At 34.4% G+C, this 26,120-nt stretch overlaps 1 protein-coding gene across 6 annotated transcripts in view; it reads right to left on the reverse strand.

Annotated features, from left to right (window-relative positions):
• Mtmr3 (myotubularin related protein 3) overlaps positions 1–26,120 on the reverse strand; it is a 127,294-nt gene that overhangs the window by 60,443 nt on the left and 40,731 nt on the right. For 5 of the 6 annotated variants that reach the window (XM_071614849.1, XM_071614848.1, XM_071614847.1 and 2 more), the window contains exon 2: positions 1,438–1,490. The gene's annotated coding sequence lies outside the window, so the exon portion shown is untranslated. Of the gene's footprint in view, positions 1–1,437; positions 1,491–23,011; positions 23,082–25,887; positions 25,903–26,120 lie in introns of those variants that run through there. The other variant, XM_071614844.1, reaches the window with a different exon arrangement.

The raw sequence follows: 26,120 nt of genomic DNA on the forward strand, positions 1-26,120 counted from the left end.
TTCTACTCAAACCAATCTATTCTCCTCCCTCCTTACCAAAATCAAAACTCTAATCAAGAGGGATTTAGAGTGAGAAGGCACTAGTATCCAGGACTTGGGTGAGTAGTATATAAACTGATAATGCAAACACAAAGTTAGTGCTTGCCTTTTGGCATTTGTAGTTCTGAGGAGCTGACAGATGTAACTAACAAAGCAGAGTATGAGAAGAGATAAAGAAATATAATTCCATGGTAATGCAAAAGACAGAAAGATTCTGACCTGGGCATTCAAGGAGGGCTTTGTAGAAGACTTGAGCTTTTAATTATTGAACCAGCAAGATTTTTTTTTTTTTTTTTTTTTTGGTACCAGGGATTGCACTCAGCAACACTCAACCACTGAGTCCCATCCTCAGTTCTATTTTTTTTAAGAGAGAGAGAGAGAGAGAATTTTTAATATTTATTTTTCAGTTTAAGGTGGACACAACATCTTTATTTTATTTTTATATGGTGCTGAGGATCGCGAACCCAGCGCCCTGCGCATGCCAGACAAGCGCGTTACCGCTTGAGCCACATCCCCAGCCCCTATTTTGTATTTCACTGAGTTGTTTAGGGCCTCACTGTTGCTGGCTTTGAACTTGTGATCCTCCTGCCTCAGCCTCCCGAGCTGCTGGGATTAAAGGCGTGCGACACGATGCCCAGCCAAACCAGCAAGATCTTGAACTATGAGACAAAGATTGAACAGAAATGGTACATATAGCAGAAAAAAACCAAAACTGAACACTGAACAGTATTAAAAAGACAGGAAGTAGGCAAGTGTGTTTATAACAAGAGTCATCCGAGGTACACAGGGAAGAGGTTATTAGCTATAGAACATTTGTTCAAATCCATCTCTAAAGAGCCCTACATGCCATGCTAAGGAGTTGGATCCATGTTCTAGGGCAATGATAAGCCAAGACAATGGTTTGGATTTAATAACTTAAAAGCAAAGCACAACTTTTCAATGAAAGGGAATTATAATTCCCTAAATTAAACAGATTTATAAGGCTATAATAAAGATACAGTAAGGGACAGATACCGCCGGCTTAATATCCACACTGGAGAAAGATCTAGAAAAATCTTTAGAACTTGTTTTTCTAATTAAACTTCACACTTGTACTACTACCTCTAGTATTAAGAGGCATTAATTATCATATAAATATATACTAATTTTAAGAAAATTCAAAGAATCAAGTTTTCAATTTTAAAACTCCAGATTGGTAAAGGCTGTTTATTTTAGAAGAAATACTTGCTGCAACTCATTAACTTTCAATTTAAAAACAAATTTCCAGGCACAGAACATTACCACAATTACATATGGAAAAAGTAACTCTCCCTGTATCCTAGTGAAGGAAAAATAAAATTACACACACACACACACACACACACACACACACACACACCATGGGGGGGTATAACTTACCAAATGAAGTTTGTACTGAGAACTTTTTCTATCAGAAGGTTTCACAAGGAAATCTGCAAAAGAAACACATTTTATAATGACAAATATTTTAAGAATCAAGATAGATTTCACTACCAGATTTTTCTGTACAAGTTAGAACATATGATGGATTTTTCTTGCTGCAATAAAGACTGTTCAGAAAACACTATTGCAGCAAATAACCACAAATTTTATAATATTTAAATCACAGAATTAAGACCCAGCCAGGCCTTCGCATGCCTTCTGCAACAGTAGAAATATACAAAAAAGAGCTTTCCAGGAACCTCCTATTTTAGGGCATTTCTTCAGTCAAGAAAGCATCATTTCTGACAGCTTGTCAGGGAAATCTCCGCAACTTAAAAGAACAGGTACGTTAAAACTAAGGTCACAGCTACTCTGGTTTGGACTTCCTAGTTAAAGTTTTTGGTACATATAATTGCCTTCTACCAACGAATCTTTTTTAAGAAAAAAGAAAGGGGCACAAAGAATTTGTTCTCTACTAGGCAACAATTCTGACCTTTACAGAAATAAAAGACCTAATTGACCTAATTCCTTTGTGATTATTTCTCTCAATATTTATAGACACAATTCTTTTGAGATGATGGTTCAAGTGACATGAAGTCATATATGTGAAGAAGAATGTAATGAATATTGAAACTCTAAAGAATCAGAAAAAGAACTATTTCATTAGAAAATGAGGGTGGAATTCAAGGAAGCTAGCCAGCTATGTACGATATTCTAGTAACCTCCCAAGAAGATATATGTCCATCAGATAATTAGGATTGTGACTGGGTGTGATGGTGCACACCTGTAATCCCAGAGGCTTGGGAGGCTGAGAGAGGAGGACTGAGGGTTCAAAGGCAGCCTTAGCAAAAGCTAGGTACTAAGCAACACAGTGAGATGCTGTCTCTAAGTAAAGTACAAAAAAGGGATGGGGATGTGACTAGTGGTCAAGTGCTCCTGAGTTCAATCCCCAGTACCTCCCCCCCTCCCCCGCAAAAAAAAAGATAATTGGGGTTGTGGGGTGGGATTAAATTCAACACAAAATCACTACATCTATTCTAAGAATTATCTGACATGTTTTAGAAATTACTTATTCTGTCAGAAATATGTTCATTAAGTGTTCATGTAAAATTTCCACATGAAATTCCAAGAAATGAACCAAATAAAAAGACAGATTCAACGAAAAGGCTGAGACAGGTAGGCTTCAATTACAGCAAAGAATCTTCTTCCCAATAACCAAAATCAAACATCTTCTTGACTGGAAATAAGCATATCACTGTGAAACACCACCAGCAAAATACATTGCCCATGTCTCTAAGGACTATTTGTCACATAAGGGCCATGAGTCTAAAAGAAGCTTGGTGGGAGACAAGCGTGAGGCCCTGGTTTGATCCCCAGTACCACATAAAAATAAACAAATAAAGTAAAGGCATTCTGTCCATCTACAAAAAGAAAAAAAAAAAGGTGACGAGCGCCTTCCTATGATAAAAGTCAGATGTACCTCAAAGTAGTTATGTTTGGGGGCCTTGAACATAATCTTAATTTTAGAGCTAGAGAATTTAATATGGTTATGTTGGGTGAGGTAGGGGTTAATTAACTCTTAAAGTTACTCTTAAGTTCCATCACAAAGGAATACAAAAATTAAATCCTTCTGGCCAGATGCAGTAGCCAGCAGCTCCAGAGGCCAAGGCAGGAGGATTGCAGAGTTCAAAGCCAGCCTCAGCAAAAGCAAGGCACTGAGAAACTCAATGAGACCCTGTCTCTAAATAAAATACAAAATAGGCTGTGGCAAAGTGGTCAAGTGACCCTGAGTTCAATTCCCAGTACCCAAAATAAAATAAATAAATCATTCTGAAGCTATCTGAATTAAGATGTAAGTTTTTTACCATTACATATTACACCATATGAATATGACTTTATCTATTGTAAGAGATAACCCTAAAGAATAAAAATCAACATAGTTGAATATTAAATACTATGACACGAGATATTATCACACAGTTTGATCAGAGAAAGAAACCTAACACAATATACTCAATGAACTCTCTTTCTGGAAGATAATGAGGTTGACTATGAAAGTCACAGAGGCCCTGAGAAGGCCAAGAAGGAATGGACAAATTTAGTATCTACTCAGTATAGTTTGTGATTACCTATGTGCCATCTACTAGCTTCAACAAGGGCAAAGAAGTACACCAATCTGGATGATTTATATAATCTTTTGAAGCCATTACATTTTTTAAAGAATTTAACCTTTTTTTTTTTATTTGCTTTTATGTGGTGCTGAGGATCTGACCTACTGCCTCACCCATGCTAGGCAAGCGTTCTACCACAGAGCCACAACTCCAGCCCCAACTTTTTAAAAAAATTTTTAAGTTATTGATAGAAATAAATGAATAAATAAAGATCTATGTGGTGCTGAGAATCAAACCCAGTGCCTCACACATGCCAGGCAAGTGTGCTACCACTGAGCCACAGCCACAGCCCCAACTTTTTAAAAAACATAAAAACTAATCAGTAAATATAAACAAGGGTCCCTCTCCTGAGAGAACTTACTCTCTCCCTTTACTGTGTCCCCTTCTCTCCTTTCCTATCCTTTCTAATAAACTCATGCCTATTATTCTGAAAAAATAAATAAAACAGGAAAAACTAAAACAAAGGCCAGGCATCCTAAAATGTTTGGGGGGATGGGAGAGGGGGACAGTGGAGAACTTTTTTTTTTTTTTAACTGAAATACATTTTGAAAAATGGAGTAATTTTCAAATAGCCCTGTCACTTTTCAAATGCAGGATATTAAGAGTTCAAAACTTTAAGAAGGCAAGCAACATTACATAATTTTAAAACAATCTTATTTACTGTGGATATGAAAACAAATGGATCTTCTTGCACATGCACTGAATAGTTAAAAAAAAAAAAAAAAGAGAGAGAACAGATTTGGAACACACCTTGAGTGTGGAGGCAATACTAAATAGTAAATCCGGGAATATTAAATGATTTTACAGCAAGGCACAGTGACATAGACCTTAGTCCCAGCTACTTTAGAGGTTAAGATGGGATCACTTGAGCCCAAAAGTTCAGAACCATCCTGGTCAACATAGCTAGATCTTATGTAAAAATAAATAAATAAATAAATTTTTTAAAAGATTAAAAAAAAAAAAGAGCTTTACAACTGCCACTGGAAGGGATAATTTTTTTCTTTTTTCCTTATTTATGTCTGTTAACTTTTTAGATATTCAAAACTAGGATACCTGTAGTAGGTTGGGTAGGATTATCCTTGGTGGAGAGATGATTTAATCATTGGCATTAAGTCAAACACAAGCATTTATCATCTGGGTAAAGCAACTGTGGCTTAAACTTATTCCCTCAAACTCAAGTTTCCTAAAAACCTTTACTGCTTAAGACAAGTATAACTAAAAATACAAACAAGGAGAAAATCAAAAACATTACTGCATCCACCTACTATGCTTAAGTGGTGAAGATTCATGCATTCAACAAATATTTTTGGATGGGAGGTACTACTCCAGACACTGGTGATGCAGCAATGAACAAAAATTAAGTTCTAATCCTTCCACAGCTGCCATTTTACTATCAACTATGATCTCACAGGCCTGATTGTTCACAGTTTGACTTTTTCCCCTATTTATACTTTGAAAACAATAAAACAAATTGGCAGTATTTAGTTCAATATGTAACTTTATGATCAGTGTACTACATTTTTCTGCCAGCTGTGGGACACAGATAAGCAGTTAAAACATTATCATTTCCTAAACAAAAAACTACCTCCCTCTCTGGGGCAGGGGCGGAGGTTGGGGGGGCTTATCAAGTTGTCAGAATCAGCTAGACTTCATGTTATAATCACCTTTCTGTACCAAAAGAAACTATAGTGGTACCAAGACTCTTAAACCACTAATATTTATGATAATGTCACTATAATAAGCATAAGCTCGTGGAGCACAATGGCACATACCTATTCTATAATCTCACTTAGTTGAGAGGCTGAAGCAGGATGACTGCAAATTCAAAGTCAATCTTAGCAACTTTACAAGACCCCATCTCAAAATAAAATTATAAGGGTTGCAGGGGCTGGAGTTGTGGTTCAGTGGTAGAGCATTTGCCTAGCATGTGTGAGGCACTGGATTCGATCCTCAGCACCACATAAAAATAAAAATATTGTGTCCATCTACAACTAAAAAAAAAAATTTTTGAATTAAAAGGGTTGGGGATGTAGCTCAGTGATAGTTGCTGGACTAGCATGCACAAGGCCCTGGATTTAAAAAAGGTAAAAGCTTTGTTTCAACAGATAATAACCAGAAGATCAATTCTGTCTGGTTCTGTACTACATTAGTGGTGGCCTTTGGCCCACTTCTCATTTACATAAATGGACTTTTTTTATATATATATAAAATGTGGGAGAGGTTCTGAACACATTCCTCAAAGAAGGCTCTGCAAGAAACAGAATTCCAAAGTCAGCTGGTAATCAATGTTTAAGGTCATTTTTCTTCATTTAGCCACTGAAATGCTAGCAAAAGTTTTTCCAAATGTGAACCCCAAAACATGAGAAATTAAACACAAAGTGATCATTGTGCTCTGATATTTTTAGACATTAAGATACTTCACAACACCTTATTGTTTTTCACATCAAGAAATAGGAAGGGGGAAGCCCCGCGTTATCAGAAAAGATTAACTATGATGAATTCAATAATAACTGGGTACCCTTTAAAACAATTTCACAACCACTTCTCTTTAAACTTAATCCTCATGGCAGGGGCAGGTGAGGGGACATATCAAGCATATATGATGACTTGATCACCAAAACAGATTAAAAAAAAATTGTATGTGATTGGTTTTAAAGTGGGGAGGGTTAAGAATTTTAATTTCATTCTTTGTACTAAGGATTGAACCCAGGGGCGCTTAATGTGGGGATGAATCACATTCCCAGTCATCCCTCCCCACCTTTGTATTTTATTTAGAGACAGGATCTTGATGAGTTGCTTAGGGCCTTGCTAAATTGCCGAGGCTGGCTTTGAACCTACGATCCTCCTACCTCAGCCTCCTGAACTGTGGGTATTACAGGTATGTGCCACTGCACCACGCAAGAATTTTTTTAAATTTAAGAAAGAATGTTAAGATAGTATATTCTGACTTGCTCTTTATAATCACTTCCATGCATAACAGGTTCACTTCATACTTGAACTCAAATATATTAAACTATTAATAGGATTATAAGTAAGTTTATATAAATAAACCATGATGTTATTTTCTAACTGCATGTCCAGAAGAAAGAACATGGGGTAGGCCTCATTTTACTTAATTAAAAGTCTAATTTTATAAGGCAGTATTTTAAGTTCACCATCTAAAATAAAGAAATGTTCCCTATCTCCTAAAAGAAGAAGTTAAAACCTTTAGATCAAAAGGAAATATTTAAGTCTTGGTTAATTAAGAAAAAAGATAGGAAATTCAGCAATCACTATAAGTTGAATTAAAAGGCAAGCAGATATGTACAACCATAATGCACCAATTTTAAAATGTGGAGGAAAAAAAACAAGCAAGATCAGAGTGCCAGAGGTAATTCAATACTTGTAATTGCTATGGAAAGATCAGAAAGACTAGCCACAAGCACTGGAAAAAGGTTTCCGACTTTTGTTCCTTTTACTAATTCCAAAGTCTACTGTGGGAAGGCAAATTCCTGTACACTCATTAATGTCCTGTTACCTGTTCTCAGTTAATCACTGATGAAGAGGAAAGAAATAATTGTGGTTCACAAGCCCTCCCTCTTTCCTCCCTACCTTGATCCAAATCAGAATCCTCACCAGCAATGCAGAGATCAAATCTTTTTTATTCAAATTCTAGAAATTCACAGAAACTTAATATTTCTCATTATAATCTTACAATGACTTCTGCCCTCTCTTAACATATATTTAACACTAAACCACTAAATCTGTACTTTTAACACTAGGAGGCAGGATGGACAAAGTTTGAATTTTCTTGGATTAAAAAACCAAAATGACCACTTCCGATGAAAATAAGTCATTTTATAGACTCTCAAAAAAAAAAAAAAAAAAGTTTCTTGCTAAGGTGTAAATTAAGAGCTCCTTTTTCTTTTGTACTCAACAGACAAAAATTAACCAATGAGATAGGTAATAAACACCAAAAATTTGAATTTTTTTTTTTTTAAAGAAAGTCAACTAAAACCCTAGGCAAAATTTATGATTAAAAACATATCAGGGCTGAGGATATACTCAGTTGGCAGAGTGCTTGCCTCACATGCACAAGGTCCTGGGTTCCATCTCCAGTAACACACACACACACACACACACACACACACACACACAAAATCAATGTCGTATTGAAACCTAACAAATTTACACTGCTAATACCAATATGCTTTGGTTCTGAATTCTGCCATAAAGTAACAAAATAATCTCCAAACCCCACTCAACGTTCCCCTTTCATCTCAGTTAACAGGTTTCTTTTCCAGAAAGATAACCTAATCTGAAAGTCAGCTTGCCTTAGGAACTCAAAAGTATGCCTGTGTATAAATAAGCATGTATTTCCTATTTTGCCTAGATATCAGCAGTTGTCTATTTTGTTGAGATATTAAACATCAGTTTAGGAAAAATTTGGAAGGAAACTACACTTGAAAAATAGCTATCAGTACCCCACACCTAACCAATCTATACATTGTTTATGGGTATATAAATATCTTAGTAGGCATGCTAATGTTCCTCTCTTTTTTTGGTAAACAAACAGACTCTTAAAAGTTGTGGCTCCTTCTAGTGGGTTTTATGCAGAGAAATAGGCATCAAAATGAACAAGGACCTGAAAGCTGAATGAAAATGCAGAGTCATCCTTTAAACACATGATTTAACATCAAAAAGAAAAAACATTTCAATTTTTAAACACTGTTATCACAATTAAAAACTACAGGGTCTGGGGCTGTGGCTCAGTGGTAGAGCACTTGCCCAGCATGTGTGAGGCACTGGGTTGGATTCTTAGCACCGAATATATAAATGAATAAAATAAAGGTCCACTGACAACTAAAAGGTATTGAATTTAAAAAAAAAAAAAAAAAAAAAAAACAACTATACACCTCCAGCCATCCAGGAACTAATTCAGAGAGGAAAAACAAAATTCAAAACATAAAGGCTGTGTGAAATGAAAAGTGCCTACCTACTCTTTTACTAAATAAAATTTATACTCTGGAAATTATGTAGGGGGCTACTCTTATTTCTGAAAATAAGCCAATAAAAACTCAACCTTAAGTAGCCACATACCACAGTGCAGGATCTGTTTACATAGTGAACTCAAATACTCTGGGTGCTGGGGATCAAACCCTGGACCCCGAGAATGCTAGGCCAGTGTTCTATCACAGAGCTACATCCCCAGTCCTCAAGTGGGCTTTCTCAACAGTTCTCCTTAGATAATTAAATAGGCAAGAGACAGAAACTGTCAACCTAAATACCATCTTCAACTCAATACATTCCTAGAAAAAGACCCACCCTTTTAAACTAGCAATATTTATCTCATGTAAACAGAAGGATACAAGTAACTGCCATCTATACACAGGAAAAAGTTAAAAAGAAGAATTCATCAACATAAGAAAAGGAAGGCAAAATACTAAATTAAGCAAGGGCTAATAAAAAAGTTGGTAAGTGGGCTGGTGGGGTGGCTCAGTGGCAGAGCGCCTGCCTCGCACATGGATTCAATCCTCAGCACCACATAAAAATAAACAAAAAAATAAATAAATAAAGATTCATCTATACTTTAAAAATAAATAAATAAACAAGTTGGTAAATACAAGGGATTTCTCTCTTGTGCTTTTAAATAACCACACTTAATTCAAGGAAATTCCAAAAAGCCTAGGTTCAAGCTGAAGACAAAAACCAAACTTTGACTTTAAAAACATTCTTAAACCATCATTTTGTTTAATCCATTAACCTGAAAGAAGGGAGCTTAAAAAAAAAAAAAAGTCTACTAGTTAAATCATTTACGTTCATACTAAACATTTAACTACTGGTGAAAGAGCTTCAATAAGATCAATAACTTCTCAAATATTCAGCTTCAAGAGAAAATTTTTTCTACTCACATAGAGTAATCTGAGTATACTGTTCATACAGAAAAAAACATAAATACTATTTAATTGTTTACAGAATTGGAATTTGTATTTCCAATAGTCATATGAACATAACTACTGGTAATATCACATGTTCCTAAGTCAACCTGAGCCTCTTCTTATGTTTCCTGAATTTTCCAACATGAAAAGTTTGTCAAAGGAGATTATATCTGAAAGCACAGAAAAGAATAAAACTCAGTTCTCTATTAAACATCATGCCTATGATTGAACATATTATATACTACTTCTGTTTTTAGTCAAGACACACACACACACACACATACTCAAATACAAAGAAATAAAAGAATCTTAAGAATTTACGCTTCTTTTCTGATGATTTACATCCAACAGTTTCCTGACTTACATTTAAGCTAAATCCTACATTCTATAGTTATTTTTTTCAATAGAAATACTCTATTACTATTTGCTTCCATGTTGTGGTAAACATGCCACTGGTGATATCTGAGATAATTTAAATGGAACATCAGCAAACCCTTTAAAAGAAAAAAAAATATATATTTAGGCAAATGAACACTGAAAAAAATTCTACATTTTATTGAATCTGAGATGTCACTGAATTCAAAACACCATTAAATTCTTACTCCACTAAGGAAGAAAAAATTCGCCATTTAAACTCTAACCATTTTTAAGATGTATTCCCTTTGGGTATACAGATACTGCAAAAAAAAAAAAAACAAAACAAAACATGTAACTTATATAGTAGTGAGAGGTTTAGATGACACTGTTCTATATGCTAACACAAATTCTTCGGATATAGAAACTGCTATAACTGTATTTCCTCAGGATGCTTTCTGTGTTCCTTCTTTTATCTACATGAGACCTATTTTTCCAGCCCATTAACTATCAAAAAATCACTCATAAGCAGGCCTGACTGGGTCACATGTGTGTCAAGTCTTCCCTCACAATTTTCTCTTGAGATTTTTAGCTACCAAAGAGCTCCCCACAGAACAATTCTCCTCTAGGCTGTCAACCTAGCACCTCCAACTACATATTTCCTAAACAGAATACATATCCTGCCTCTCTTCCCTACAAAAATTACCTTTCCCACATAGTGGAACGAGATGGACATCATTACCCTAGGTACACATATGATTGCACAAATGGTGCGTCTCTACACTGTGTACAACCAGAGAATTGAAATGTTGCGCTCCATTTGTATAGGATGGATTGAAATGCATTCTGCTCTCATGTACAAATAAGTAGAATAAAAATAATAATTTTAAAAATTAACCTTTCCCACTGGGATTCAGTCATTCTAGCTCTTCCAGGCTAGAAACCATTTGACTCTACTTCCAATAAAATCTGATACCAATTTCCACTGCTTTCTTTGAAATGTTCAATTTATAATTTCCATCTCACCAATTTCTATGTCACCACTCATTACCACTTGGTCTAAACAAATTGATTCTCAAACATTGTTGAATTAAATTTAATGACAGCTTAACTACCATTACAACTGAACTTACAACGAAACTGGTTCTGATTAATTCTTCTTTTAATATCACCTAACATATCTTGTCAGTAGAAATTTCTCTAAAGAGTCCCTTCTTTAAAACATGACCTATGGCATATCCAGATTGACCATGAGGCTGCTTTAGAATTTTTCACCCATGAGCTTTTCTCAATGCAATTACTTTTGCCTGATTTATACATCCTACTTTATTCTCATGAATAAGTCCTTATAATACTTCAATTTTTGACTTGAAAACTACCATCCCTACAAAAGCTTCCCTGCAGAGTTCACTATGGAAATTCAATAGAATTCATTTTGTTTATAAGACTTACTACATATTATCATAATTATTTACATTTCTATCTGTCCCACTTAGATAGAAAATGACCTGTCTAGAATGCAATCTAACTCAATATTTGAATCCAAGGGCATAGTGCTATTTCTTAAACATGAGGTATAGTAGATAAAAAAGAGCACAGATTCTGGCATCAAGATGGTTTGGGATGTGAATTATGGTTCCAAAATTTACTTATGTCACTTTGGGAAATTCATTGAGTTTTCTCACCTGTGAAATAGAGATAATATTATAACACAGAGTTATTACATTAATGTCTTCAAATCAATGATTAATGAATACTAATTCTATTGAAGAAGAAGAATAACTCTTTTCATATAAAAATAAAGATTTAGGCAAATAATAGAAATTAAAATTAACAAGGGCCTCTATTAACCTACCCATTCAACAGATGTCTCAGACACTCCCACTGTCCATTTAAAGTCTCTAGGTTCTAGATTGTACCATAAATTCTTTCTTCACATAGAATAAGCTGTCAGGAAAGATTAGTTAAGTTTCCATTATTCATTATAAACTTTAAAAGTCCAAAATAATGAGATAATATATAATTTGTTGAAGCAAGAATTTTAGTCATAGGTATCCAAGGCCAAATAAGATATCACTTAACCAAGTAAGCCAAGCAACATTAACCACTATTCTCTACACATTCTCAATTAACTCTCAGGGTATTGTAGTATTCTTATAATATTTGCCACAATCCACAACAAGATCTCCCCCAATAAAGGACCTTCCCTTTCAGCAACAAGGTCTTTCTCAAATAAGGATCTTACTCTTCTCTAGGACATTCTATGTTCATTCCAAATTCCTTGCCATTGTTTATGCTATTTCCTATATACCCAGACTGCCTTTTCTCTACCAACCAGATTTTCATACCTCTTCTAGTATCCCAAGCCACTAAACTTTTACTGTAATTTTGCAGATACATATGATTTAGCATTCTTACCTTTATTCTCCCTCATTCTTTTTCCCTCCCCACCTCCAACCCAAACTACTACAAGCTCCCTCAAGAGGTATGCAAGATGATTAATTAATGAAATAATATTTAGCCTTCTTTAAGAGTTCTAGGATAGATATTCAAAATTCCTCTCATACACAATTAAAAATACCTATAAACCAGGCATGGTGGCTCATACTTGTAATCCCGGCAACTTAGGAGGTTGAAAGGAGGATCAAAATTCAAGACCAACTTAGTGAGGCCCTAAGCAACTTAGGGAGACCCTGTCTCAAAGTAATAAAAAAAAAAAAAAAAAATTAAAAGGGTTGGGAAGGCTCAATGGTAGAGTACACCTGGGTTCAATTTCTTGTTTTAAAAAAAAAAAAAAAACTAGAGATATAGGTGCTGGGAGAAGTAGGACACAATTATAATTCTAGGGGGCAATTTAGCAAGACCTTGACTCAAAATAAAAAATTTTAAAAGATTTTTTTAAAGACTGGGGAGGTAGTCCATTGCTAGTAAAACATCCCTGGGTTCAATTCCCCAGTACTATTTTAAAAAATAAAAATAAGGGGCTGGGATTGTGGCTCAGTGGTAGAGCACTTGCCTAGCATGTGCAAGGCCCCTGGGTTTGATCCTTAGCATCACATAAAAATAAATAAATAAATAAAATAAAGATATTGTGTCCAACTACCACTAAAAAATAAAATATTTTTAAAAATAAAAATAAGAAGCAGCTACAGGTGAAAATTCTCATCATAATCCATAGAACTGGAGAGCTTTCTTTCTTTAAATATATTTTTAGTTGTAGATGAACAATACCTTTATGACTTTTATTTACTTTTAAGTGGTGCTGAGGATAGAACCCACTGCCTCATGTGTGAAGCAAGCGCTTCACTACTGAGCCACAACCTCAGTCTCAGAAATGGAGTGCTTTCTACTTTTCATGTTCTAGCATTAAGCCAATAGATAATATACGATCATAATTAAAAATAAACTATCATTTCTCTAATATGCCTAAAGATTTTAAGAAATGGAAACCAGGCTGAAATGTTAGTCCTCATCTTTTTTTCAGTACTGGTTTAAAAAAAAAAAAAAAACTGTCCTAACTAGTATTAATAAAATACCATTTTTATAAGGATGGCCTTTGTAAAGATAAAAACACTTTTTTAAAACAAAGATATAGAATATGAAAGTTACTAAAGTAACAGCAAGATGGTGGTCTTATTCCTCTCTAAACTCTATGAAGCCACCATATAAAATTAGAAGGCCTTACAATCTTGCTCTGATTAGACCATTCCTTTTTATGTTCCACTCTTTGGGCAACAAATTTGCTTCAGCTCAAAAAATGACTTCCACTGGGCATGCTGGTGCACACTTGTAATCCCAGTGGTTCAGGAGACTGAGGGAGGAGGATCAGCCTCAGCAATGTAGTGAGGACCTGAGCAACTTCGCAAGACTGTCCCAAAATAAAAAATAAAAAGGGCTAAGGATGTGACTCAGTGGTTAAGTCCCCCTGGGTTCAATCCCTGATACCCCACCACCACCAAAAAATAATAATAATAAGATTTCCTGTCCCTATCCTTTCTCAATCTTCCTTGAATTGACAAAGGACTATAGTTTCTTTCAACTTAAGACAACTTTTCAATCTTATGTATTTATTTAATGCTTTCTGGTAACTGGCAGAGAACCTGAAAGGTACTATATCCACATGAATAACTGACTCCACAGCATCAGAAAGCATAGTAATCCATGATATGCTAGCCCCCACAAAAAATAATTTATATCTACTAAGTTTTTTTAAATATAAAAAATACACTTTTATAAGAACAGAGACAAAAACACTCCCAATCAAGCAACACACAAGCTTAATTTCACATTAACAATCCGAGTGTAACCAGCTATAAAACTCGTATTATTGGCAGTTACCTTTTATTAAGCACTTCCCAATGTCAAGCACTCTTGAAAGGCTTCTCTCTCTCTCTCTCTCTCTCTCTCTCTCTCTCTCTCTCACACACACACACACACACACACACACACACCCATACATATATTATAATATGTATTATATTCCCATATTTAACCCCACAATAATCCTATAGGGTAGTGTTCCTTATTTACTATTTTCAGCTGAAAAAAAATATACAGAAGGAAGTAAGTTTCCTGCCCACATCAGCTAAGTAGAAAAACAAGAACTCAAACACAGGCATTCTGGTTCCATAATTTATATTGTAAACTCATTCTATTCCATACCACTCTCATTAAGTAAGTTCACTATTTTGGCTAACCTTGACATTAAGTAATACTGAATACTGCTCACAGAGAAAAGCAAATAGGAAGCCCTTAAATATTGACTATAAATTTCTTATACACACACACACACACACGCATATATATATATATATATATATATATATATATATATATATATATATATATATATAATGTATATACACTATATATGTTATATATATGTATATGGTAGTTGGATACAATACCTTTATTTTATTTATCCATTTTTATGTGTTGCTGAGGATCAAACCTAGCACTTTGCACATGCTAGGTGAGCGCTCTACCACTAAGCTTCAACCCCAGACCCTACATGTCCTACTTTTATTTATACAGATTCATTCTCCCACAAAACAAGATTTTCATCAATAATTTACTATCATCCAAAGTATACTATTTACTATCTATCTTCCTAAAATCCTATACTCTTTACAATCCCTTCTCATTTGTCAGATAATTCTGAACTAATTCCAAGGGCTGACTAATTATCTGTGAACGTAATGAATATAGTCCCTATTTTATCATCTATATCACTGATAAGAGGATTAAATAATAGAGAGTCAAAATGTAATCCTTTTATAAAACTAACCCATATCTTTCTCCCACCCATCTGAAAAAAAAAAAAAAACAGTAACAATGAAAGTCACATACTGTTATGTTTGGACTATTTAGCAATAAGGTATATTTTCATCCTTATGGATGAGCATGCTGCTATCAATAATTAAAACCTTTCCTAAAGTAAAAACATATCCATTGCTTGTCTCTGTTGCACAGATATGTTCCCATTATAAGATATGAGGTCAAACAAATTGTATTTCAAAGTTATATGGTTTATTATTTCACCTTTAAGGTCCTAAAAAATTTATCATTTAACCAGATATCTTTTTCCAAAAACTTTATTAAGAAATAACTGACAAACTGCACATATTTAGAGTGTACATATTTCCATGTTTAAACTGTGGTAAAACATGTCTAATATTTACAATTTTAAACTATACACTTTAAAATGGTTAAAAGTTTTAAGTACATTCACACCACTGTGTAACCACTGCCCCTATCCTATTTCCAGAACTTTTTCATCATCCCAAAGTGCAACTCTACATCCATTAAATTATAACTTCACATTATTTCTTCCTCAGTTCCTGGTAACCACCATTCTACTTTGTTTCTATGAATTAGTCTATTCTAAGCTTGTCAAATAAGTGAACTAATGGTATTTGTTCCTTTACATCTTTAGCTTTCAGCATTATTTTCAAGGTTCCTCTATATGTAGCATGTATCCGCATTACATTCTTTTTTCAGACTGAGTATTATTCCATCCCAACAAAATATACCACATTTTGTTGGTTAATTCACCTGCTGATGGACATTTAGGTTCTACCTTTTGGTTACTTTGAATAATCCTATGAACAATGGTGTCCAAAAATCTGTTTGAGTTACTGATTTCCCTTCTTATGTTACCCATACCAAGAAGTGGAATTGCTGAATAATTATTTTACCTATATTTTAACTATGTTGTTTTCTATTGTTGAACTGTAGTTCTTTATGTAGAATAGATATTAATTTCTTGTTAGATACATTAAAAAACATAATTTGCAAATATTTCCTCTTTTGATTTGCCTTTTCACTCTATTAAGTACCTGGTGATGCACACAAGTTTCTAATTTTGATGAAGTTCAATTATTTTTTTCTTTTGTTGACTGTTTCTGGTGTTATATCCAAGAAATCATTGCCAAGTGCAATGTCATGGCAATTTTCCCCTATTTTATCCTAAGAATTTTATAGTTTTAGCTCTTGTATTTAGGTATTTGATTCTAATTACCCAGCTACCTTTAAAAGCCCACATACCATGCTTTCAAACAGGTGAGACTTACTAGAATTTGTTATAGAAAGAGACAGGAAGCTATGTATACAAAGATGTTAAATTTTGTTCTATTTATGATTTTTAAATGGAAAAAGGTAAATCTCTATATTAAGACAATGGAATATTATACCCTTCCAAACAAAGGAGTGGGAAATGACCCAGGTTAACCAAATCATAACCTATTCCCTTGACCATATCACCCAGAAGGGAACCAATCAGAATCCTTCTCTTCTAGAACTATGGTTCCCCAGTTGTGCACTAAGGCACACTGGGATACTACAGTAATTTCACAGGGACATTACAGGACTGCATTAATTTTTTAGGGAAAGAGCAATAATTGACATCTACTGGATGATACAAACTACATCTGAGGTAATTCACAGTTTCAAAATTAGCTCACAAAACATTCTTTTCAATAATATCATTTCCTTGAAAAGCTGGGTTTTTAGTAGCTGATCTGATAAAAAGCAAGTACCCCGTAAAATCAATGTGGAACAAGAAACTGAAGTACTATTGTCCAATATGATTCCAAGGATATAGAATTTGTACAATATCCAACAGGCACACCAATGAAAAATTTTTGTTTCAAATTATGTGTATTAATTTTTCAAATAGCTGTTATTAGAATATGAATATTTAAGTTGTTTAGGCCTCACTACTTAATAAAAGGAACTACTAGTTATTTCTTTGGTTTAGTGATGCCACTGAAACAATTAGACACTAGGAGGAAGAAGAGAATTTGAACTGTACATCACAAACCAGGAGAAGCCTGAAAGAATGGCACCAATGCCCTGAGAGATGCAAACCTATCATATTTGAGACACTACACCTCCACTTCTAGTCCTCAAGAATCCCAAGCTGCCTGTTTCAGTTCTTCTTTCAATTATGTAAGATGTTTCAGTATGGTGCCAATAAATCCATCATTTCCCCTTTGGTTTATTTGTTGAAGCTCTTGAGTTTGTCATCAATAACAAAGTCCTGAAAAACAAACCATATCTGAATCAAATGTATCGGGTTTTATAAAAACAACCAGAGACGGGATTAGAAAATTACTGTAATTCCAATACAAATCTTTGTTTACTATTTTCTGTATCAACTAAACACAGGATACTTTTCCTATCTGAATGCATCACAAATTTTAGTTTTTAAAGCTATAGAATTTTTGACAAAAATACTCATTTGAATAGATTTTTATAACCACGGTAATGTAAGTTATAAATTATTTTCTCCTTACACTAACATTAGAAATCAGGATTGGGGGGTAGGCCAGTGGTAAGAGTGCTCACCTAGCATGTTCAAGGGTTCAATACCTGGGTTTGATACCCAGCACAGAAACACAGAAAAATAAATGAAAAGAAGAAAATTAGGCAATATTCTAAATGATCCAGAATTCTAATCTACTCAAAAATTATAGCTTCAAAGAACAAAAACAAATGAAACATTCTATGATACAAATATTAAAAGAAGTCATATATTTTCTTAACATTTAAACAACTCATTTCCAGAAATAAATTTATGTGAATACTGTTTTGACTTTATGGAGAAATCTGCTATCATTATAATTCACACACAGTGACTTCAGCAATGAGCATACTTTATATATAGTCCATTCATTTTAACTGATGATCACTCATTGTAAATTATGACTGAAATAAAACTGTATTTAACAAGTACAAGTAAACATGTCTAAAAATGAGAAAACTAAATCAGAAATCTACCAATTAAAAATACAATTACAACTAATCTAAGAGTTTGTACAGATTTACTAACAATACAGTTTTATTAGGATGAAAAGTAACTTCTTAGCTAGCTAATATGTCACAAATCTACTCTTCTGGTATTCCACCTGGTCACACTAGCTTAAAAAAAAAAATCCTAACAATTAACTTACTCTTTATGTCCATCTTGAAGAACACAATCTACCATTTTGCTTCCCTACAGTATCCATATTCATTTTTATCCTGTGTGTTCATATTCCTTGTTCAAAAAAAGTTGAAATTTCTCTAACTGATCTGAGACACTTTGTATGTATTCAGGTATTTGGCACTCCTCTGTAACATCAAGCGTAAATGTTTTACCCCCATAACTTATATTTGACTGTATTTATATTCCCCCTAGACAAATGCTTATGTTTATGGAGCACTGTTTATAATTAATTGCCTACTTATATTATTTAAATAGTTAAAATTTAAACATTTAAAAAAAACCTTCCCTAAGAGTAACTGTAATCTTATATGAGACTGACTAAAATTTCTAGGGTGAAATATACAGGTCAGTGTTTTAAAGTTAAATAGACATCTCTGAAGACTATCATTAATACGTATTTAAACCTCCCCAAGAAGGAAACTGGGTTATTCAACCTATTGGGTTGTAAAAGTTCCTACAGGTCTAAAGATGAAGAAAGAAAGAGAAACAAACATTAGACATTTACTTGAGAGAAAAAAATAGATGGAGAACAGAATTCAGTAATCTGGATTATGTTTGAGGTAAAGCAACTGGGGTTTGTAAACAGTCCATTAGTGTCTTTATCTGTCAGGCAAGAAGAAAAGGGGGGAAATTAGAGTAGGAAGTGAAGAAAGAAGGGAAAATCCAGCTCCCAGGGGAAAAAAAAAATAGAATAAACTGATCTTTTTATCATGTTATCTATGCACAAATTTAGGTTAATCATTTCTCCCTCCCCAATGCAAACTATGAGTTTCCTAGTTATCCAATAAACCTCTGCTTTTAATCTTCTCCATGCATTTAAATCAGTTCATACTGAACTACTTTTATAAACGTTGTAACCCTAATGCTTTGACAACCTATTTTCTAAATTATTCCTATGCTATCCAATAAGCAGATATAAGGGCCCCTCCTAGTTTCTTTAAAATTCTACTTTCAGAGTCTGGGGTTGTGGCTCAGCAGTAGAGTGCTCACCTAGCATGTGCGAGGCCCTGGGTTTGATCCTCAGAACCACATCAAAATAAATAAACAAAAATAAAGTATTGTGTCCAACTACAACTAAAAAGTAAATATTTTTTAAAAATTCTAATTTCATTTTGAGATTTCATGTAACCTGAACAGAAAAATAATTTGTCAAACATTATTATAAAATATTTTGGGTTACCACTGGAGTGAAATGGCAATTTTCAGTAGATTCATTCCATTTTCATTCCAGCACTGCTGCATGTTTCTCCTGCTTCCATTCTTTACCTAGTGCTTCTCAACCGAGTAATAGAAGGATCAAGCCGCTTTTCAATTCACTATAAAACTAATATTATATAAGTTGAAATATCTTTGATCTCAGGATGAAGTCAAAAAATACACTTGGTCAATATTTCACAGACTACCTAAACAATACACTTCGACCTCTAACATATCCATTCACAACCCTGACACCAGTGTATCTTATAACTGGAGGTAACTCTCTTAAACTCTACCCAAGTAGTTAAAAGCTCAATTTTTCACTGAAATTCATACACACAAATCTCATTACAGAATTCCAAGCAGAAAGCCAAAATATTGGTTATAACACTTCCAACAAAACCAAAGTACAGGCTAAGTATCCCATACCCGAAATGCTTAGGAGCAAACATGTTTCAGATCCTGGAGTTTTTCCGAAATTAGAATATTTACATAGGCTTTACTATTTGAACATCCCTAATCTGAAAATTAAAAATCTGAAATACTCTCCTATCTGAAATGCCAGCAAAGTGTCAAACTTCAGAGCATTTTGGTTTCAGATTTGAGATTCTCAGTCTAAATCAAATCGGCACTCCTGTGGAGGACAAGATGCTGAATTTTAAAAATCAAATATATTTTAGAATACATATTTTAATATATATTAAAAATATATATTTTCTTAAAAACAAAGATCTGCTGGGCATAGAGGCACATGCCTGTAATCCCAGCAGCTCAGGAGGCTGAGGCAGCAAGTTCACAAGTTCAAAACCAGCCTCAGTAACTTAGTGAGGCCCTAAGCAACTTAGCAAGACCCTGCGTCTCAAAATAAAAAATAAAAAAGGGCTGGAGACCTGGCTCAGCGGCTAAGCACCCCTGAGTTTAATGCCCAGTACACCAAAAAAAGAAGAAAAAAAAAATTCTATGAGACAGTAAGCTCTTACAAAAAATCAAATTCTTGATATATGGAAGGAGAAAACCCTACTCAGGCAAGTTCATCACAAGGTAATACTAAAATCTTCCCAGATTTTCAAAAATTTAAAATATTGAAGATAGCAAGTGTTTATGATGATGTGAACCAAGAAGAATTCTTTTTTTAAATATTTTAAATATTTATTTTTTAGTTGTACACAATACCTTTATTTTGTTTATTTATTTTTATGTGGTGCTGAAGATTGAACCCAGGGCCTCATGCATGCAGGGTGGGCACTCTACCCCTGAGCCACAACCCCAGTCCAAGAAGAATTCTTATATACTGCCATTGGAAATGTGAATTAACAAAACACTTTGGGAACCAACAAAACATGAAAGTTAAAGATAGATAAATACTGCAGTCTCGGACTGGGGTTGTAGCTCAGTGGTAGAGCACGAGCCTAGCACATGCAAGTCCCTGGGTTCAATCCTCAGCACCGCATAAAAATAAATAAATAAAAGTACTGTGCCTAACTACAAGTAAAAAAATTAATATTTTTTTTAAAAAAAAGAGAAATACTGCAGTCTGGCAACTCTGTTCCTCAATAATACACTGAGAATTTACACGAATATTTATAGCAGCAAACCTAGAAACATCCCAAATGTCCAACAACAATAACATTAACAATGTGTACTATACGTTGTATCTCAATGGTAGAGCACTTGCCTAGCATGTGTGAGGCACTGGGTTCAATTCTCAGCACTGCAAATAAATAAATAAGAAATATTGACAGCTAATATTTAAAAAAAAAACTAGAGCAATGCAACAACCCATAGACACATGAAAAAGAAAAATATATACAGTATGTTTTTGTTCAAAAACAAGAAAAACTCCTCTTTGTTAGGGATGTACACAAGGGTAACAATACAAATAAAAGCTAATGATTAAAAAAAACACTAAGGACAATAGTAACTACTAAAAGAGTAAGAGAGATGATTTACAAAGAACAGAGATGGGTTAGTCTTCTTCTGATTGCTTGGCAGTGACATAAGTATTCACTTCAGAATCGTGCACTACACTGTACATCTGCATTTCATGCATTTTATGTTACACTTCACTATAAAAAGTGTTCTAAAAAAGACAACTTGGGAAAAGAAATAAATGCATGGGAATGATAACGAGTTTGTGATGGCATAAGTTTTGGAGCAAGGGAAAGATATTTAAAGGCTTCAACCAATTCTAGAAGAAGAACAGGGTTTAATTGGTTGGAAGAGGAAAAAAAGCAAATTGACTTTCAAGGCAACAAAGCAAAGCAGTTCCCAAAACTTTAATATGCCACAGAAGTAAGAAATGGTGCCTCATTTCCAAAAGTCATATTGCCAGAAGCCACAGATTTCCTAAGGATAATAGGATTCTTTTGTAAGAACATAAATACTATCCTCCTCCAACTCAGTTCAGTATCTCCCAATGCATTCAGTATCTCCTTATGGGTTATAAAGAAAAGACAGCAAACTCAAGATTTTTTGTCCCACAGTGATCAGAAACATGACTTCAAGTGAGGATAGATGGTGTAGAATAACGGTGTAGAATAAAACATCACAAAATTAACATACAAGTCAGAAAAAAATTTTTTTTTTTACCTGAAACAACAAGTTCTCATGGTAAACAGGATACATATATGAAGATAAATACATTAATGCCTGCCTTCTCTGACAAGCTCATCTTGCTGAACACACTTCTCTCCAAGACGTCAGGCAAAATTCCTTAGAAGAGCTGAAACCATTACTAACTTTTACATTTATAGGTACTAAAAACAGTGGCAAAGGTAAACAAGAAAAACACACTTATGGGCTGGGGCTGTAGCTCAGTGATAGAACATCCGTCTCACATGTGTGAGGCACTGCGTTTGATCCTCAGCACCACATTAAAAAAATGAGTAAATAAAGATATTGTGTCCATCTACAACTAAAAATATAAATATATTCTTAAAAAGAAAAGAAAAACACACTTATCTTTGGGCTCACAAATGAATAAAATCGTATTCTCCTTAGATATAACTAGAAGTACATGTATGATTACCAATCAGAGACTGATTTCAGAGAGGCCTTAGACCTACTGAAGCATCGATCCAGCAAAGAATGATGCCAAATTAAGAAGTATCAACTAAAAAACAAGCTTTTGAGAATGTATACCATCATTCAATGACTTTAAATCCTTTATATACTTATGAAATACATTTTGATGTCTACTTGAGATCAAGAATTATATGTAGTAATATGATTCACCTACTTTATATTCTACGGACTAGCTTTTTATTTAAAAAAAATTAAACGTTATTTGAAAGAAAAAAGTAAACAAGCACAAAAAGGAGAGAACAAAGAGCTCCTGAGCCTCAGAACTATGATCAAAGACAGTGGATGTCTTGGTACTCAGCAGGCATTCAACTGATACTCACAGCCATTTAATGTGCCAGGAGCTGGGGATATTGCTCAGTAGTATAGTGATTGCCTAGTCTGCAGAAGGCCCTAGGTTCAAACACACAAAAAAAAAAAGGTTAAAAAAAAAAAAAAAAGGGCTGGGGATGTGGCTCAAGAGGTAACGCGCTCACCTGGCATGCGCGGGGCGCTAGGTTCAATCCTCAGCACCACATAAAAATAAAATAAAGATGTTGTGTCCACTGAAAACTAAAAAATAAATATTAAAAAATTCTCTCTCTCTTATCTATCTTTTTAAAAAAAAAAGTCAACATCCTCCAAAGAAATATGATTCAGCACTGCTAAGGATCTTAAAATTGCAAATCCAATTGAGATACAAGATAAAGCTAAAACATTAGTAGAAATGATTACCAAGATGATATAGAAAAAAGAAATAACAAAAGCTTAATCTAATATCAAAACTTAAACAACAACAACAACAAAAAAAAAAAAACCTCAACTCAGAATGGATCAAGGACCATTTAGACCTGAGACTATACAAGTCCTAGGAAAAAAACATAGCACCAACACTCTAAAGCTCAGGAAATAATGCCATGAGTTAATAAGTGTGACAGCATCAAATTAACAAGCTTCTGTACAGCAAAGGAAACAATAAGGAATGTGAAGAGAACCTACAGAATAGGAGAGAAACCTTTGCTAGCTACAATGACAAAGGATTAATATCTAAAATGTAGAGAGAGCTCAAAAAACTTTACATCAAAAAAAATAAATAACCTTCTTAATAGGCAAATGAATTAAACATACTTTTCTAAAGAAATACAAATGGCCAACAAATATGTTGAAAAAATGTTCAACATCATTAGCAATTAGAGAAATGAAAATCTAAAACTACATTGAAATTTCATCTCATACCAGTCAGGATGGCAGTCATCAAGAATAAAATAATAAATACTAGAGAGACTGGAGAAAAAAAGAACACTTTTACACCATTGGTAGGACTGTAGATTAGTAAAACCACTATGGAAATCAATGTGGAGACTCCTCAAAAGACTAGGCATGGAACCAACATATGCCCAGCTAAACCACTTTTCAGTATTTATCATGAAGAATTAAAGTCATCTTACTACAGTGATACATGCATACCCGTGTTTACAGCAGCACAATTCATAATACCCAAACTATGGAATCAGACTAGGTATGCATAAACAGAAGAATGAATAAAGAAAATGTGGTATATGTACACAATGGAGCTTTATTTGGCCATAAAGAAAAATGAAAATGTCACTTGCAGGGAAATGGATGGGACTAGAGACTATAATGTTAAGTGAAGTTAAACTCAGAAGGTCAAGTCTTATGTTTTCTCTTATATGCAGAAGCTACAGAGGGAAAAGGGAAACAAAGATGGAATAAATCTCATAAAAATCAAAAGAGAGATGGGTAGACAAAAGGGACCGATGGGTAAGAGGTGGGGAGGGAAGGAGAGCAGAAGTGCTGGGAAATGATATTGGCCAAATTATATTGTTATATTGTGTGCCTGCACAAATATGTAACAATAAATCCCCTCATCTACAACAACAAGGCGCCAATAAAAAATGTAGTGAAGCCGGGCAAGGTGGCACACACCTGTACTCCCAGCAGCTCAAGAGGCTGAGGAAGGAGGATCTTGAGTTCAAAGCCAGCCTCAGCAACTTAGCGAGGCCCTGAGCAACTCGGTGAGACCCTGTCTCTAATAAAATATTTAAAAAGGGGTGCTGGGGATGTGGCTCAAGGTTAAGCACCTCTGAGTTCCATCCCTAGTACCGAAAGAGTGGGGGGGGGGGATATGGATTAAGGTCTTTTTTATTAATATTTATTTTTTAGTTGTAGTTGGACACAACACCTTTATTTATTTATTTTTATGTGATGCTGAGGATCGAACCCAGGGCCTCGCACGTGCAAGGCAAGCGCTCTACCGCTGAGCCACAACCCAGCTCAAGGTCTTTTTTTTATATTTTTTAATATATATTTTTTTAGTTGTAGGTGGACGCAATACCTTTATTTTTATGCAGTGCTAAGGATCAAACCCAGTGCCTCACATGTGCCAAAAAAGCACTCTACTCCCAACCCACAGCCCCAGCCCCCCTTTTTTTTGAACCCTGTTATAGACAAATACTAGAAAAGATGTGCTCTCGGTTCTTTTTCTGATACTCAGTATCCTGAAAATTAGCTCAGCTTTGGGAGAGCCCACAGGTTAGAAGCGTGAGTAGTATCAATTCTCAACAGAGAAACCCATGTAGTTACCAACAACATGGGTAAATAAAGCCTGGTGTCAATTAATTATTTTTGCGTAAATTATTGTCCTCTGTAAATCTTGGTCATTTAAAAAAAATTGACAAGATTTGTTTATATACAGCAGGGAAAACAATCCAAGACAGACATCACTTTCTAGCTACTCTTCTTAGAGCCTGTTTATTTCAACAGCTAAGACAATCTAATCTAGTGGGAGAAAGTCAGGAAATCAGGTTTTTCATTAAACTTTGAGGCTCACCATCCTAAGCTGGCATCTAGTACAGGAAAAAACGCCAAGGCAGGAAGGAAGTCTATTTGCCCTGCATTACTGGGCTGTAAGTTTATGTTGTTATGGGCACCAGCACAATAGAGCAAAAGTAAGAGCAAGGAAGTAGAAGCTGACTGGAGAAGATAATTTAGTCCATGTGACCAGCATATTAATAAGACTGAAACTACCTAAAAGTTCCTAAGCATACCCAAATAATTTGACTTTTCCCAAAAATTAACTACTGGATTAGGATTGGTACTGTAAAAATAATACACAGGTTAAGGGGTCTTTCGTTTTTATCTAATCTAATCTTGGTCCACATTACAAGTATAGGCTTACAAAATAGAAAGAGATACCAACCTATCTAAAGGATTTCAGAATGGATAGCTGATTTGGTGGATTTCAGAATGGATAGCTGATTTGGTCTATATCTTCTGAACTTTTCTTCTGAAGAAAAAGGGGAGAAAAAAGTATTCTAGAAAATAGTAAACTTCATCAGAAATGCAAATTATTTTACAAAAGTCAGGACTTAAGGCGTGATCCCCCAATTTACTTTATTCTACTCCCCACAATTTATGAAATTATATTACTCC

The sequence above is a fragment of the Marmota flaviventris genome, chromosome 1, assembly GCF_047511675.1.
Source record: "Marmota flaviventris isolate mMarFla1 chromosome 1, mMarFla1.hap1, whole genome shotgun sequence".
In the NCBI taxonomy this organism is placed as follows: domain Eukaryota; kingdom Metazoa; phylum Chordata; class Mammalia; order Rodentia; family Sciuridae; genus Marmota; species Marmota flaviventris.